The sequence below is a fragment of the Pongo abelii genome, chromosome 4 (genome assembly GCF_028885655.2).
Source record: "Pongo abelii isolate AG06213 chromosome 4, NHGRI_mPonAbe1-v2.0_pri, whole genome shotgun sequence".
NCBI classification, from domain to species: Eukaryota; Metazoa; Chordata; class Mammalia; order Primates; family Hominidae; genus Pongo; species Pongo abelii.
The window spans coordinates 126,409,139-126,426,192 of record NC_071989.2 but is presented as its reverse complement, the minus strand read 5'-3'; positions in this window follow the sequence as shown (position 1 = coordinate 126,426,192).

Sequence of the window (17,054 nt, the reverse complement as noted above, 5' to 3'; positions counted from 1 at the left end):
TACTTTCATTTGAATCTACTGAATCTATTACTTCATAATAAAATACTTCTAGTCATAAATTCTGATTTACAAATAAGGTTGTCTTAGGGTCAGGTAAGCCTTAGCCTTTGTAATGCAATCTCCTTATTTCAGTTTTAATTCACCTGTATATACAGTTAAATAAAAGCAGACACAAGTTCTCTATTAATTGAAAAGCATCTGAATCCAAGAAAAAAATTGATACTTAGCTTTATTTTCTTTACCTTTTGTTTGTGTCTGCATGATTCTTTTTGACTTTTTGATCAAGGTAAATAAATTGTACATTTAATAATGCAAAAAGTCAGTCCATACATCCTATACAACAGAAAAATTATCTAAAACACATACAGGTCTTTGGTTGAACTCAGTATTTATTTTTTATTTTTATTTTTTTGAGATAGAGTCTCGTGCTGTCACCCAGGCTGGAGTACAGTGGCCCAGTCTTGGCTCACTGCAACTTCTGCCTTCTGGGTTCAAGCAATTCTCCTGCCTCAGCCTCCCGAATAGCTGGGACTACAGGCGCGCGCCACCATGCCTGGCTAATTTTTGTATTTTTTTTTTTTAGTAGAGATGAGGTTTCACCATATTGGCCAGGCTGGTCTTGAACTCCTGACCTCATGATCTGCCCGCTTTGGCCTCCCAAAGTGCTGGGATTACAGGCATGAGCCACTGCACCTGGCCTGAACTCAGTATTTAATGTGTAACAGAATTGTCTTTGTCTCTTTGGAGTTCTAGGTTTGTCGAACTTCCAAGCCAATATTGTGTGTGCAGTGGTTGTCAAATGGAGGTTGTCAGTATCTTGCCATCCATGTGGTATCTGGGAGTGGTTAGGGATATTTTTTTTTTCTGACCTTTTAACTGACGGGAAAGACATTATTGGCATTCTGTAGGGAGGACCAGGAAAGCAAATGCCTTGTTATAAAGGCAGAATCCTCTGTGGTGAAGAATTAACTTGGCCAAGTTCTGGGTTAGGTATTGGAAATCTCCTGGGATATCTGAAATCCTTATTTTTGTTTTTCATGGTTAGAACTCCATTAATTTTGCATTCAGAATTCCTACTTATTCAGATTCCTATTGAGGGAGGACATAATATTTAGGGCTGCTGAGGAGATTAGAATCAGACCGGTTGCTTATTTGTCATATTGTTTATGTGTGACCAGGAGCAAAATTGTGTGCCTTTTTATAGTAGAATCCATAAATTAAAAGACATCATATAGTATGACAGAATAAAATTTGATATGTTGATACAATATATTAATTTATATCAACAAAACTATATTTGTGAAGGCCTGTTTTACTTGTGCTGATGCTTGTATATTCCTGTCCTGAGCTTTTAAGTTGTATAGAAATTAATTAGAATATTTTCCCCAACACATCTCCCTATGAGAGAAAAAAGGCATAATCAAGGGAAACTGAGGCACTGGGAAGACTTAATTATTTTTGGTTCTTACAGTGCCATAGTTATATGATGGAAAAATGTACTTTCATTAACAATGCCAGTCAATATTTCACTTTTTGCATAAGATTGCACTTTTCACACCTTTGATTTACTAGAGCATCCTAAATATCCAAGCTATGTTGTGGCAAAATTGTCCTACCTTTTCTGAACAGGAATTATTTATCTAAGCTTAAGCTCATGAATCTAATGAGCTGAAATGAATGCTTCTCTTTTCCAAGAGTCATTTCCAGAAACAGGTTTATTAAATTACAATTGAGAGAGTAGATCTTATTATTTTAGTCGTAATGCTTGGCAAGATGTTCTTTCAAAAAAAAATAAATTTCATTGTTATCGTGAGTACTAGCTTTGGGAAAAACAAACAATAAAAACCAAAGAAAATATTAGGTAATCTTTTAACTCTTCTAAAGGAAAAATGTTAACTTCAAAGGTAAATGGAGTAATTAAAAACACACCAATATAGAAAACAAATGTAAGAAAATCAATGCTAAGTATCAACAGAAACTTTTTCCTTTAAATTCCAACCACCAGAGTGTACCCCAACTAAAAAGCCTGCAGTCCTACAAATCACTACCACAGTCTTGCTTAAATATGTCAGAAGCGGGCACAGGGAATAAGAGCTGGCAGTTTTCCTGCCTGTTATAAAAAAGACGGAAGCCCATCATGAATGAAAGCATACAACACTACATTTGCCATCTGCATAGCTTCCAAATCTCTTGTATTTTATAGCAGCAGCCTGCCAAAACTCTGGCAAGCCAAAACCAGAATAAGACTCCCAATCTGAAAGAGAGAATATGGCAAATAATAAAATCATCCAGACAGCAGAGAAGTAGAATTGCAGAAAATCAAACTAAAATAACAAAACTGTCAAGCAGTGTTGAGAGAGCTAAGAAATGCCTACAAAAGAGGATTTAGAGGAAAACCAAAGGCTGAGGATAATGGAAACCATTGTTCAGTTGAAAGGTTTTTCCAAAGCAAATATACTCACTGGTAATAAAATGTTAAGCCTTTCCAGAAAATGTTGCTTCTTCCTCATTTCTAAAATTCTAGCTATGTTTGTTTGAGATAAAGCAAACCTTATGTCTTTGAGCAGTTGGGTCCCTTTCTATTTTGATAGAAGAATAGACTCATAAGAGGGACTCAAACTAAGCCAGGGTTTAATAACTCTTAATTTGTCATTTGGGATATATTCAAAATTACAAGCCAAATAAACACAGCTTTGCAACATTTAAAGCTGATAACATTTAAGACATTTTTTAGGCAGTTGCTGAGGGGATTTGTGACTTTGATTTTCTGTAAGTCCATTGCAACTCTGGCAACCAAAATATATCACGTGCTTACAACATATATTCATAAATTAATTAGGAAGAAAGAATTATATAGATTTTTGCAGTTTTTATTGACACAATATATTTTACATATTTATGGGGTACATGTATTTGCTACATGCATAGAATGTGTAATAATCAAGCTAGGGTATTTGAGGTATCCGTCACCTTGAGTATTTGTCATTTTTATGTGTTGGTAACACTTCAAGTCTTTTTTTTAGCTACTTTGAAATACAAAGTATATTGTTGCTAACTGTAGTCCTCTTACTCTGTTATTGATTATTGGGATTTGTTTCTTCTATCTAATTATATATTTGATATATTTGTACTCACTAATTAACCTCTCTTGATCCTCATTCCCATTCACACACCCTACCCACCTTCTGGTATCTATAATTTGATTCTCTATCTCAATTAGATTGACTTTTTTAGCTTCCATGTGGAAGAACATGTGGTATCTGTCTGTCACTCAACATAATGACCTCCAGTTCCATCCATGTCACTGAAAATGACATGATTTCATTCATTTTTATGACTGGATAGTATTTCATTATGTATACATACCATATTGTCTTTCTGTTTGTCCACTGATGGTCAACTAGATTGATTCCATACCTTCGCCATTGTGAATAGTGCTCCAATAAACATATGAGTACAGGTATCTTTTTGAAAAATATATTTTGTTTTCTTTGGATAAATACCCAGTAGTGAAATTGGTGGATTGTATGGCAGTTCAATATTTGTTTTTTTGAGAAATCTCTGTACCATTTTACACTGCCACTGGCAATGTATGAGTTACTTTTTCTCCACATCCTGACCAGCACCTGCTATTTTTTTGTCTTTGCAATAATAGCCATTCTAACTGGAGTGAGATTATACCTCATTGTGATTTTGATTTGCATTTCCCCAGTGCTTAGCAATGTTGAGCACTTTTTCATATTCTTGACCGTAATTTATATGTCTTCTTTTGAGAAATGTTTGATTGTGTCTTTTGTCCACTTGTTAATGGGATTATTTATGTTTTTAGTGTGAGTTGTTTGAGTTCCTCATATATTCTGCATATTAGTCATTGTCCCTAGATACATTGTTTGCAAATATATTCTCTCATTCAACAGGTTGTCATTTCACTTTGTTGACTATTTCCTTTGATGTCTTTACTTTTGAGGTCTTAGCCATGATATCTTTGCCTAGACTGAATTCTTGAAGTCTTGTTTCCTATATTTTTTTCTAGAAGTAAGTTTTATGCAAACAATGATTTAAATTTTATTAACTTTAATGATTAACATTAAGAAGACTTAATGATTAAGTCTTTAATCCATATTGAGTTGAATTTTGTTTATGAGGAGTAGTAGGGGTCCAGTTTTATTCTTCTGCATATGGTTCTCTAATTTTCCCAGCACCACTTAGTGAAGAGGGTGTCCTCTGCCTAGTGAATGTTGCTGCCTTTGTCAAAAATCAGTTGACTGTAAATACATGGATTTATTGAATCACTATTCTCTTGTATTAGTCTATGCATATATTTTATGCCAACACCATGCTGTTTTGGTTACTATAGCTTTGTAATATATTTTGGAGTCCGATAGTAGGATGCCCCCAGCTTCATTCTTTTTTATCAGGATTACTTTGGCCATTCTAGCTCTTTTTTGGTTCAATATGAATTTTAGGATTGTTTTCTCTATTTCTATGAAAAATGGCACTGGTATTTTGATGGGGGATTATAATGAACTTGTAGATTGCTTTGGGCAATAGGATCACTTTAATGTAATTCTTCTAACCCATGAGCATGAGATATCTTTCCATTTCTTTGTATCCTCTTCAGTTTTAGTGTTTTGAGGTGTTTTTTGTTTGTTTGTTTGTTTGTTTTTTGGTAGAGGTCTTTTACCTTTTTGGTTAAAATTTATTTTTAGGTATTTTATTTTTTGTCACTATTATATATGGGATTAACTTTTTTGTTTCTCAGCTAATTCATTATTGATATATAAAAACTACTAATTTTTGTACATTGAGTTTGTATCATGCAAACTTACTGAATTTATTTACGAAATCTAGGAGTTTTTTCAGAGTCTTTACGTTTTGCTTGATATAAGATTATGCTGTAAGCAAAAAAGGACAACTTGACTTATTCTTCTTCAGTTTGGATGCCTTTAATTTTCTTTTCTTGCCTTTAGAGGAAAGGCTTTCAGCTTTCCCCCATTCATTATGTTAACTGTGGGTTTGTCCTGTGTGGCCTTTATTATTTTGAGGTATGTTTCTTCGATTCCTAATTTGTTGAGAGTTTTTATCATACAAGGATATTGGATTTTATCAAGTAAATTTTCTGTATCAACAAGATGATCATATGATTTCTGATTTTATTTGTCGTCTTTCCTTTTTTCTTAGTCTTGCTAGCAATTTATTATTTTTATTTTTTATAACCAACTTTTTGTTATATTGATGTTTTGTGTTGTTTTTTAATATCTGTTTCATTTAGCTCTGCTCTGATCTTTTTCTTTCCTCCTGCTACATTGGGGTTTGTTTTGTCCCTGCTTTCCTAGTTCCTTGATTTGCATTATATTATTTCTGTTGTCTGATATCTTTCTACTTTTTGAGGTAGATGTTTATTGTTATAAATTTCCATTTAGCACTGCTTTTGCTGTTTCCTACCGGTTTAGGTATGTTGTGTTTCATTTTCATTTGTTTGAAGAAATTTTTTAATTTCCTTCTTAAGTTCTTCAAAGACTCAGTGCTTGTTCAGGAGCATGTTGTTTAATTTTCATGTATAGTTTTCAAAGTTCTACTTGTTATTGATTTCTAGTTTTATTTCATTATGTTCAGAAAAGATGTTTGATATAATTTCAATTCTATTCTTTGAATTTTTTTGAGACTTGTTTTGTAATCAAACATATGGGCTTTCCTGGAAAATGTTTCATGTGCTGAGGAGAAGAATGTGTATTCTGCAGCTATTGAATAAAATGTTCTATAAATGTCTAGTAGGTCTATTTGGTCTGCAGTATAAACTAAGTCTGATGTTTCTTTGTTGACTTTCTATCCAGATGATCTGTCAAAATCTGAAAGCGGGGTGTTGAAATCCCAAGCTATTATTGTATTGGGGTCTTTCTCTTTAGGTCTTGTAATATTTCCTTCATATACCTGGGTGCTCCGGTGTTGGATGCATATATATTTGCAATACTATATCCTCTTGCTGAATTGACCCCTTTATCATTACATAATGATCTTCTTTGTATCTTTTTAAAGTTTTTGTCTAAAAATATATTTTATCTGAATTATATAAGTATAGCTACTCCTGCTTACTTGTAGCTTCTGTTTGTAAGGAATATATTTTTCTCTTACTTTACTTTGAGTCTATATGTGTCTTTACAGCTAAAGTGCATTTCTTGCAGGCAACATATAGATGAATCATGTTTTTTTTTTTTAAATCCATTTATCCAGTGTATATCTTTTAAGTGGAAAGTTCAACCCATTTATACGGAAGGTTATTTACTGATATGCGACATTCTGTTTCTGTCATATTGCTAGTTGTTTTCTGGCTATTTTGTTGTTCTTTTCTTTTATTGTTATTTTGGTTTTGTGGTTTCCTGTAGTGGTACCATTTGAGCTCTTTCTCTTCCTCATTTGTATATTTGATTTACTAGTGAGCTTTATATTTTTATGTGCTTTGGGGATGGTAAATGTACTTTTGCTTCTAGTTGTAGAACTCCCTTGAGCAATTTTTGTAGGATTGGTCTAATGCTGATGAATTCTCTCACTATTTGCTTGTCTGGAACTTTAATTCTTTTTTATTTCTGAAGGATAATTTTGCTGGATATAGTATTCTTGGGTGGCATTTTTATTGTTTCAGCACTTTAAAAATGTCATTCCATCTTTTGCTGGCTTGTAAGGCTTCTGCTGAGAAACTTGCTATTAGTCTGATGGAGGTTCCTTGACAGTTCCTGTTGCTATTTTTAGAATTTTTTTTTTTTTTTACTTTAGACTGACTATAATCTGCCCTGAAGAATATCTTTTTGTATTGTATCTGTTTGGCAATCTCTGGGCCTCCTGTATTTGGATATCTCATCCCTGTTCTACTTGGGAAGTTTTCACCTGTTATTTTGTTAAATAGATTTTCTAACTCTTTTCTTCTCTCTTCACTCTTGGGAGCACTGATAATTTGAGTAACTGGTCACTTTATGTTGTTCCGAATGTCATGGAGGCTTCAATCATTTTTTAAATTCTTTTTTCTTTATCTTTGTCTGATTGGACTGTTTGAAAAGACCTGTCTTCAAGTTCTGAGATTCATCTGCTTGATCTAGTCTGTTGTTTATGCTTTAAATGTACTTTGTATTTTCTTCAATGAATTCTTTAGTTCCAGAATTTCTTCCCTGGTTCGTTCTTAAAATCTTTTTGGTAAATTTCTCATTCATGTTCCAAAATGTTTTTCTGATTTCTTTTTTTTTTTTTTAGCATTTTCTTATATCTTACTGAGCTTATTTAAAATCAGTGTTTTGAATTCTTTATCCAGATTTCACAAATCTTTTTGATAGGGATATACTGGAAAATTGTTTTTCTTTTGAGTGGATTGTTTTTCATTTTCTTGCTTTTTCATGTTTCCTGTGTCCTTACATTGATATCTCTGCATCCAGTGTAACAGTTACTTTTTTCTAATTTTTAAAATTTGCTTTCATAGGGGAGTACTTTTTCTAAAGCTCTATCTATGGTGTTGGTTGTTTAGTCCTCTTTGACTTCTATTTTGGTTGCATGCAGTAGTGTAGTCTCAGCATGATTTCTTCAGCTGTATATAGCATCCATGGTATCTGTGATTTTTTTCAGTGGCTTAGAGTGCAGTTATTAATGGAGGCTATGGTGAAGTTTTTGCTGGTGGGGGACTGCCAGATGGGCCAGTCTTTGGGCCTCATGTTTGCAGCAGTGAGCATGCCTGTCCCTGAGCCCTGGAGCAGTGTGTGCTGGCTCTAGTGTTAGTGGGTCCAGGCAGGCTGATTGTTAGGCCTCCAGGAGGCTTGCTTGGCTGCTCATAGTGGCAGTGGTGAGCCAAGTGTATTGGTGGTTCCTTGGGCTCCTGGGCAGTGAGCATGATATGGACAATGGCAGTAGCAGTGGTGGAACTATGTACTGGAACCTAAGTGCTTTGAGCTGGTGCTGGCAGTGGCTGCAATGGCGTGGGTGGGTCAGGGAGCAGGTGGCACAGGCAGGTGGGTGCCAGTTGTGGTGATATTACAGGTTGGGTCAGCCTGACCTCAGATTCCAGAAGTGCTTACATGCTAAGGGTGGTGGACTAGACTGGACAATCTCCAGGTACCTGGACAGCATGTTCAAATATTTGGGTGACAGGACCAGGCTAGTGGACTTGTCCTTAGGCCTCTGGTGGTGTGTGCAAGTGCTGGTTGCGATAGGCAGGAGTGGGGCAGTCCCCAGGCTGCTAGCAGAATGCTCAGGTAGAGGCAGCAGCAACTGCACTGCAGGCCTGCCCTAGGGGGAGGGTGGGACCACTTTCAGTGCCAGCAGCATAGGCAGGAAGCTAAGGGACGTGTGGTTTGCTCACTCCTTAGTTCCACAGCAAACCACAGCAACAGCACTGGGTTTTTCCTTGGAGTGTGTAAAAGTGCCTGGTCTTTCCTCTCCCTCCTTGGCCTGGTAGCAGCAGTGGTGTTGTCAGTCCCAGGGCAGGGAGCAGTTCTGTGTGAGCTGGACTTTCTGAATGGTGCTGTGCTCCAGCTGTTCAAGGGCAGGGGCCTGTGGGTCACAGTGTTGGCTCCCTCTCTGAAGCAATGCCTCTGTGTAATCTCTAGCCAGCTCCCTATATTAGTCTTGAGACCCCGAGTGCTGAGGGGTTTTCTAGTAGCTAGGATTATAAAAGATCATGGTGGGAATGTGGAAGCTTAGATGTCTTCCACTTACTCTCTCCCTCCATCCTATAGAATTTTAAAAAGTGACATAAACTTCACCTAAGGGAATAAAGAAGAAAATTTGAATCAATTCTTTTTTAGGATACAGACTGCCTCTACTCCTATTTCCAGCCATCTGTAAATACCCTTTATATTCTAAAAGAAATATTAATTGCCTAACCCATTACCCTGAAAAGTAGAACAGAAAAACATGAACAGTAAGATATTTGCCATTATATCAGATTAAAAATATATGTGTGTGTGTGTGTGTGTGTATGTGTGTGTGTGTATGTTTATTGCAGCACTATTCACAATAGCAAAGACTTGGAACCAACCCAAATGTCCATCAATGATAGACTGGATTAAGAAAATGTGGCACATATACACCATGGAATACTATGCAGCCATAAAAAAGGATGAGTTCATGTCCTTTATAGGGACATGGATGAAGCTGGAAACCATCATTCTGAGCAAACTATCGCAAGGACAGAAAACCAAACACCGCTTGTTCTCACTCCTAGGTGGGAATTGAACAATAAGAACACTTGGACACAGGGCAGGGAACATCACACACCGGGGCATGTCGTGGGGTGGGGGGAGTGGGGAGGGATAGCATTAGGAGGTATACCTAATGTAAATGACGAGTTAATGTGTGCAGCACACCAACATGGCACATGTATACATATGTAACAAACCTGCACATTGTGCACATGTACCCTAGAACTTAAAGTGTAAAAAATAAAAAATAAAAGTGTGTGTGTGTGTGTGTGTGTGTGTGTATGTCTTATCAAATACTCAGTTGATGTCATCTTTTCCTAGTCTCTTGTTAAGGCATTTCTTCTTCTAAACTTCAGATGAAGATAACGTGAGATAATTTGGCTTTCTATCCAATTAATAACTGTAATTCAGGAAAGTGTCCTATGGAAATCAACCCTGGTAATGGTCATCTAAAACTGGAAGCACCTTTATATTTTATCACTAGCCCCTGAGGCCTGGATATTCCTTATGCTCAGTGTTCAAACATATGGACAAGTCTTATTTGCGGCCCAGAGAAATGGCTGAAAACATTCTCAGGCATAAACTAATTTCAGCATGCAGTAAGAAGTCTCCCTCACAGTGGAGGAGATGTGTAAGCTTTGCAATGCTAGAAAACAAAATAGCTTGTCTACTTTTGAATTCCTGAGAATAAGGGCAGTTTGTTTCATGTTTTAGCACATCAAGAAAGAATGAAAGTAAGGAATGGTGGGAATGCATTGTTGTAGACAAAGAGAAGGTAAAAGAGAAGAAAGCTATGAGGAGGTGTATTACTGAACTCTTGCCTGTAAGAGCTTCAGTAGGCAGGGAGAAGGGGAGCTCTACCTTTCCTGGGTGTCATGAACTCTCCCTGGTAAAAGAAGGGAGAACATATTGGAATGCCTCTGCTCCTGAGCGTACATCCAAGGTGCCCAAGGTCAATGAAGGAAACTTGAGGATTAAGACACTGGGTCTGGGCTTCCTCCTGGGTCAGTGGAAGTATCTTCATGATAGGACCTTCTCTTAGCTGTTGTTTCCAGACAGTCCTGTGCTGGGCTCCTACTTATATCGGAATAATCCTTGTCGCAAAGAGGATTCAGTGGAGAATAGGGACCAGTTTAAATTGTCCTTATGAGGATGAACTCAAAGGCTACCTTGTGGAGCAAAAACCAGTGCAGGAAGTAAAAAAGGCAGGCAAAGGTTATTGCATATCAACTGGGAAGCTCACTGTCTCCTCACCCGGCCTAAGAGTCCCCAGGATCCTTATAGATAGTGACTATTGCATCACTAGTTTTAACTATAGTCTTTGATATCTGGTGAGTGCTCAATAAATGCTTTTTGAATAAATTACTATATCAGCATAACATGGCTTTGAAGTTTTTCATAATAGAGCTGTTTATTTATTTATTAGGTGTGTAACCTAAGACCAGTTAATAATATGGTATGTAACATTGGACAAAAAAGTTTATCTGCCTGAACCGTAGTTTACACATCTTTAAAATTATGCTAATAACACTCAGATTTTGTGAATATTAAGGGAAGGTGTCAGTGGAAAGCAGACAGTAGCATGCCTGTCTGTACTTTTCTCTCTTCCATCTTTTTTCCCAATGCTGACTCCTTTCCTTAGAATACTTTTCTGTCTTTGCTTTTTGCCTTTTTGTTCATTTGTTAAGGCTGATTTCAAACACAAATTTCCCTGTGAAGATATTTCTGCATCCCTGCTTCTTCCCTCTTCTCCCACTTAATTAGGTATAAACTCTATTTCCTTTGAGCCCATGAACTACTTTACTTGCCTTGTAAGTATAATTCAAAGTCAGTGTGGCTGTGTTTTATTCAATGACTCATATTTGATGTATAGGTTGCATTTTTTTCTTATTAAAATATCTTTTGCATGTGAAAGAATATGTAAGGAAAAGTAACAAGAATTCTTATAAAAATCACTTGGTTTTTATAAGAAAAGTTTAATCAGGAAAAATGTCCTGCCTGGTTGGAAATACCTTCATCCTAAGTAAATCATTTCACTGTCTGAGATGAACGAGGACAATGATCAATTTAAAAGGATTGGCATATAAAATGCATTGATTCTTTTTCTGCTGCCTACCTGGAGCTTATGTCAATACCTCTTTGTACAGTGTATGATTTTACAAGTCACAGGAAACAATTATGAAAATTCTTGTTCAAATGCACAAATTAGAAGAGTAGATGGAGTTTTTAGTTCAATAAATGAGTTAACCTGATTCTCCTTTTTTTGGCTAGTAAGATGATATTCTAACAGCTTTTTCTGATAGAATATCTTCTGTTCATATTTAGAAAGAGCTCCTTAATTGAAAGGGTCCTTAAAAATGATCTAATCCAGTGCTCACAATTGTTTAAAGGGACGGGATCAGTTCTAGAGAAGAGATTTGCTTAAATCACAAAGCCAGTATTTAGCAAAGAGCAGAATAGATTCCAATTCTGGCTGTCTGTACCCAATATAGCCTAACATTATTTTTATTTCTAGTTGCTTTACTACTTCTCTTACTTAAAAAGTTATTACCCCAGCTGTGTTTTAAGCTGTGTCCATCTGATGCCAAGACAAAAGGCTAAAGAATAGAATATTCAGATAATATTTATTATTATAGTGGTCTCAGTCAGTTTATGTTTTATGTCTTGTTTATGATGCTATAACAAATCACCATAGATTTGGTGGCTTACATAGCAAGGATTTTTTTTTTCTGTCTCACAGTTCTAGATACTGGAAGTCCAAGTTTAGGATACCAGCATGGTTAGGTTCTGGTGAGGGCCCTCTTCCTGGCTTGTAGATGGTCAGCATCCCCTTGTATCCTCATGTGGAAGAGAGAAGAAGAGAAAGCAAGTTTTCTGTGTCTTTTACGATAAAGGCCCTAATTCTATCATTAGATTTCCACACTCATGACGTAATTACCTCCCAAAGGTCCCATCTCCAAATACCATATATCACCTTGGGGATACCAATCACAAAGGGTTTCAAAATATGAATTTGGTAGGAATATGGGGTACAAACATGCAGTCCATAACAGGAAAAAATAGTTAACCACAGTTAGTGAAATGGGTTTACTATTAAAATATTATTTGGGACAGGGGACTAATAGATTCAACACTTCCACCTTCAAAGAAAGTGCATGAGGAAGCATTTGAGGAGTCAGTACATTTGTATAAATTCCTTACTGCGGATATATTCAGCAGAAAGGTTGTTATTAACTCTATCATGAAATAGAAATGTGAGGACTATAAAGTATTTAAATTGCAAATAAAATATCCATTTTCTAAAATATTGCATAATTCAGTCATTGCTATACTCAGGAAGAGAGTCTTAGCACTTATTTATTAGCTTAAGTTTCAAGTAATCAGTAATTACATAATAAAGAGGTGAAATTGAGTGCTGAGTACAAAAATATGTAAGACTACCACATTCCTCTGTTGTAATCAGCTCTTGGTTGTGATTTCAACAGAGGGGAAGGTTAGAATGCCATCCTTCTGGAACACCCTGAGAAGTCCAGGTGAGTGGGAGGTGGAATATGCATTTCTACTCCTTGTTTTTCTTTTTCTAATGTAGTGAAATTGATAGAATTATATTAACTTCTTATTGTCAGTAATTATGCCACACAATTGTTTGAGCTTACCAAGCTACATCCTTGACTATACAGGACATACTCTAGTTTACAAAAAATGAGCACACTTTAATCTCCCTTTTCATGAGGCAGATAACTAAAGGTTTCAAAGGTACAAAAAATTTGAACATGACTGAGTATTTGATAATAAGAAATTACTGACATTTTTAAAAGAAGTGATAGTGGTACTGTGGGTTAAAAATATTTTAAAAAAGAGTTCTTTTAACATTTAGATGTAACTATAAAAATAATTATGAATAAAATAATATGACATCTGTAATTTGCTTCAAAATAACTTGAAAATGGGGAGTAAGTAGAAATATGTGTGAGACAAAATTGGGCTATGAGTTGGCGATGTAGAAGGACATTATAATTTTCTCTTTGCTTTTTTAATGATTGAAATTTTTACAATAAAAAATTCAAAAAATAAAACAGGTAAAAGAATTCCTTTTTCTCCTGCCTTAGAAAAGGTTGCCAAAGTGGTTGGTCAGGCTCTACCAGTTAATACATGATAGGTTCACAAGTTGAAAGCTCAAATAAATCCAGTTAAGTCAAAAGTGAATACCACATAAAGTTGGGAGGTGAAGGAGGGAGGAAGATTAAAAATACAAAACAAAACCTACGTAGAAATTCTAGATACACATTAACTTCATTATTATTTGATAGTATAGGAGAGCAAATATTAATTCAATAAGAATGTAGATGGAACTCTATGTGCCAAGCACCATGATAAATGCTAGGGATACAAAAATGCTTAGACACCATTTAAAGCTATAATAACATGTTTTACAGAGTATAGTAGAGTTAGAATAAATTGCTTTGGGAACCCAAGTGAAAGAACAATTAATTCTGCAAGGGTTGAGAATGGCAACATGAAAAGGTAATAACTGAACTAGACTTTGAATAAGCAGGAGTTTGCTATGTGAAAAATGAGTCTATTTCTAAATAGGTTTGTCAAGGCATATTTGACACAGTATCTCTAAAGCCATGGTTCCCAAAGAAGCATTCTTTACCTTCCTCAATGGTTCAGGTAGTCTCCGTTGAACCAATGCTGATAGGGATCTCAGGTTGTTTGTTTGCAACCAGAATGATTGCTTTGGGAGAAATAGGTGAAAAAACACCACGGAATGGCCTTTCAGATGGGCAAAATGACATTATCAGAAACCCAAAGGGTGATCTATTAATGGCACTGGTTGAAGTTCTGTATGGTCAGAACACAGGGAGCAGGGGTGTGTGGCAGAAGGCAAGGATGGCAGATAAAATGTGACCAGGCTGTGAAGGATCACATAAGGTATAGGAGTTTGATATTTTATGTAAGGCAAAATAGTAACCATTGAAGATTTTTAAGTAACGGATTGATACAGAGGTTTTCATCTTTTATTAAGAAAACTTTGACATCATTCTTCCATCATCATTCTGAGTGACTGGAAGGAGAAACACTCTGAAACAAGGAGAATAATCAACAAGCTATTTTAATTGACCTAAGCAAGAGTGATGAAATGAGTGTCTTTGGGGATAAAGAAGAAAAGACCGATGGAAGACAGCATTTGGAATTAGAATTGATAAGACTTAGTCACTATATGGACACTGGCGGAGTGGTAAAAAAAAAATTTCAAAACAAAACCCATGTACTACCCTACTCTAACAAGGGTGGCATGATCAGATGAAGGTTTGGGTTTCCAAGTATCAACATCAACTAGTCAGAGTTGAATAGCTCAAAATGCTTCTCAATGTTTGGTTGTCTTAATGTGTCGTAGATCCCTTGAGCCAAGGACTAGGGGAGGCATTACTGTTTATTCTTGCCATAGTTTTTCAGACTCCTTCCTGCTGGGGACTCAACCTATTCTTCAAATGCTGGGTTTTGGGTTGAGAACTGCCTGAGAACTGCAATATGTGCCGGGATCATGATTTTCTATCTGGGACAAAAGACTGAGACTGGGCCTCATTCTTCTCTTTGTTCATTCTTGATTTCTTTGGATTATATATCATATTAAACAACATTCTCATTGGCTGTTGATCTATCTCACTGGCTGTTGTATTAGCAAGTTGCATAGCTCCCTGCAGGTGAGATTTCCCTGCCTGTTATTCTGACCTTGTTACTTGTTGAACTTTACTTCTAGCAATTAAATGCTGCCACATTTCCTTTGCTGTTCAAGGATCACATCATCTTGATTGCTGTTGAGCCTGCTAATAGCAGGCTAATATTTTTGAATGTCATCAGCCCAGACTGTAGACAGCCATATGAGATTTTCAATGACACTGTTGCGTCCTTCATCAGCTCATTCCATTTTGGTAAATGGTGTGTCCTTCAGGTCTTTTCAAGGAATATAGTTGGAAGGTAGGTCTTTTGGTCTTAGGTAGTTGGTGTATTCTAACATGCTCCTATTAATGAGTCTTTTGATCTCTTTCTCTACTGCCTGTCACAACAATTCAGACATCACTGTGTTTTTTCAAATTTCTGAGTCATCCTAATAGCACATCAGAACTGTCCTGTAGGGTTTTGTCAGGTATTAAATTAAATAAAATAATTTCCCTGAAATTGACAAAATCTTTGTTATCCAGCTTTACCTTCACTCATGATCTAGCATCCCGGAGATCCAATCATGGGGCTACTCTCCTGGTTCCTGTTGGTGGATAATAATTAGGTTCTATGGGTTCTACAACACGTAATTTCTCTCCTTTCTTAGCAGACTTGGCTCTTCCGTGTTGTGCCACGTTGTTAGTTGCTCTCTTGACTGATCTAATGGCCAGGAGGGGACAATAGGGCAAATCCTGCAGAGGATGAGCATTGTCTCATGAGCAACCTTGCCTCACTTGAGGCATCTGCATAGTCTTCAAGCAAGGATGAGATGGAAGAGGATGCTGTCCTCTAACAGGAGTGATGGTCTACTTTTGCAGGACCAACGTATTCAAGAGAATCCAGGGCTTAAGTTTCTCAAGGGCATTTTCTTATATAACCCTTTCCTAAATTTCAGAGTCCAATTTCTTTATTACCAAGGCCCTGATAGCCCTCAAGATAAAAGAAGTGAGGGAAGTATATGACATAGCATGGCAAGTGGCTAAACGCAGATGAGGTTTCATTTGGAATCTCACTTTAGCTAGATACCTTGGGGTGCTCTGGGCATAAGTCACACCTTAGTGTTGTCCTTACCTATGAGCACAAGGGCCAAGCCCTGGCTATAGGCTGTCCTGGGGTGGGAGAAGAAACTTCTTGGGTGAGGTGGCTCCTATTTAGTTAAAGTTAATTTCTTGAAAAGAGGAAGTTGTGAGGTATAAACAACCAAGATTTACAGCAGCTGAGAGATGGGCGCACTGGCTGGGTAAAGATAGTCTGGCTAGGACACAACATCATCCATCATCCATCATCCACAATGCTTGTCCCCTGCAGAACTGGCCCCATCTTCCACTCCAGTGCTGACTATCAGGTCACAGAAGAGGGTTAAGTTACAACATGGCCCAACTCAGAAGAGGTAGACCTGCTATGAAAGAAGAAAAATTGCATATTGGATGTTGAAAACCACATTCTAGGCTTCGTTTTTTCCTGCTCTTATTCTTTCCATTGCCCAAATTATTTTATCCATTTCTTATTTACATTATTTCTAACACTTTACTATTACAAAGAGTACTGTCATGAATATTTTGGAACATATGCATGTGTGTATCTTTGTAGGTACATTTGTGGGATACATTCCTAGAAATGAAATGTTGGATCAAATTTAAAATTCATAACATTTTGCCAAAAAGCCCTTCATACTTTGTAACAATGTATATACTTCATGAACAGGGTATGAGAATACCTTTTTCTTATATCTTAACTAACAGTGTTATCATCAGAATTTTTAATGACAGAAGATTGATGATCAGACTTTTCCAATATGAATTAGATATATATTAAATAGTATATTATTTTAATTTGAATCTGTAAAATTATGAATGATTGGAGTACATTTTTATATGTTTAAAAGTCATATATATTTCAGAAGAGAGTACTTTTCAGAGATTTAGAAGGTGGACTCACACTATCAAATGACATCTCTGGTGTTAATAAGAGGATCAGATCTGAATCCCCTATTTCCAAAATCATAAACCAATGTAAGATGCATTTCTGTATTTTTCCCAATATTTAGCTCAAAGGCCACCCCCTCTATGGTAACTTCTCTGGCTGCTCTGGAAAAGTGACCAGCCCCTTGCATGTGCTGCGTTATTTCTGTGCACATCTCTCCTCAAATCC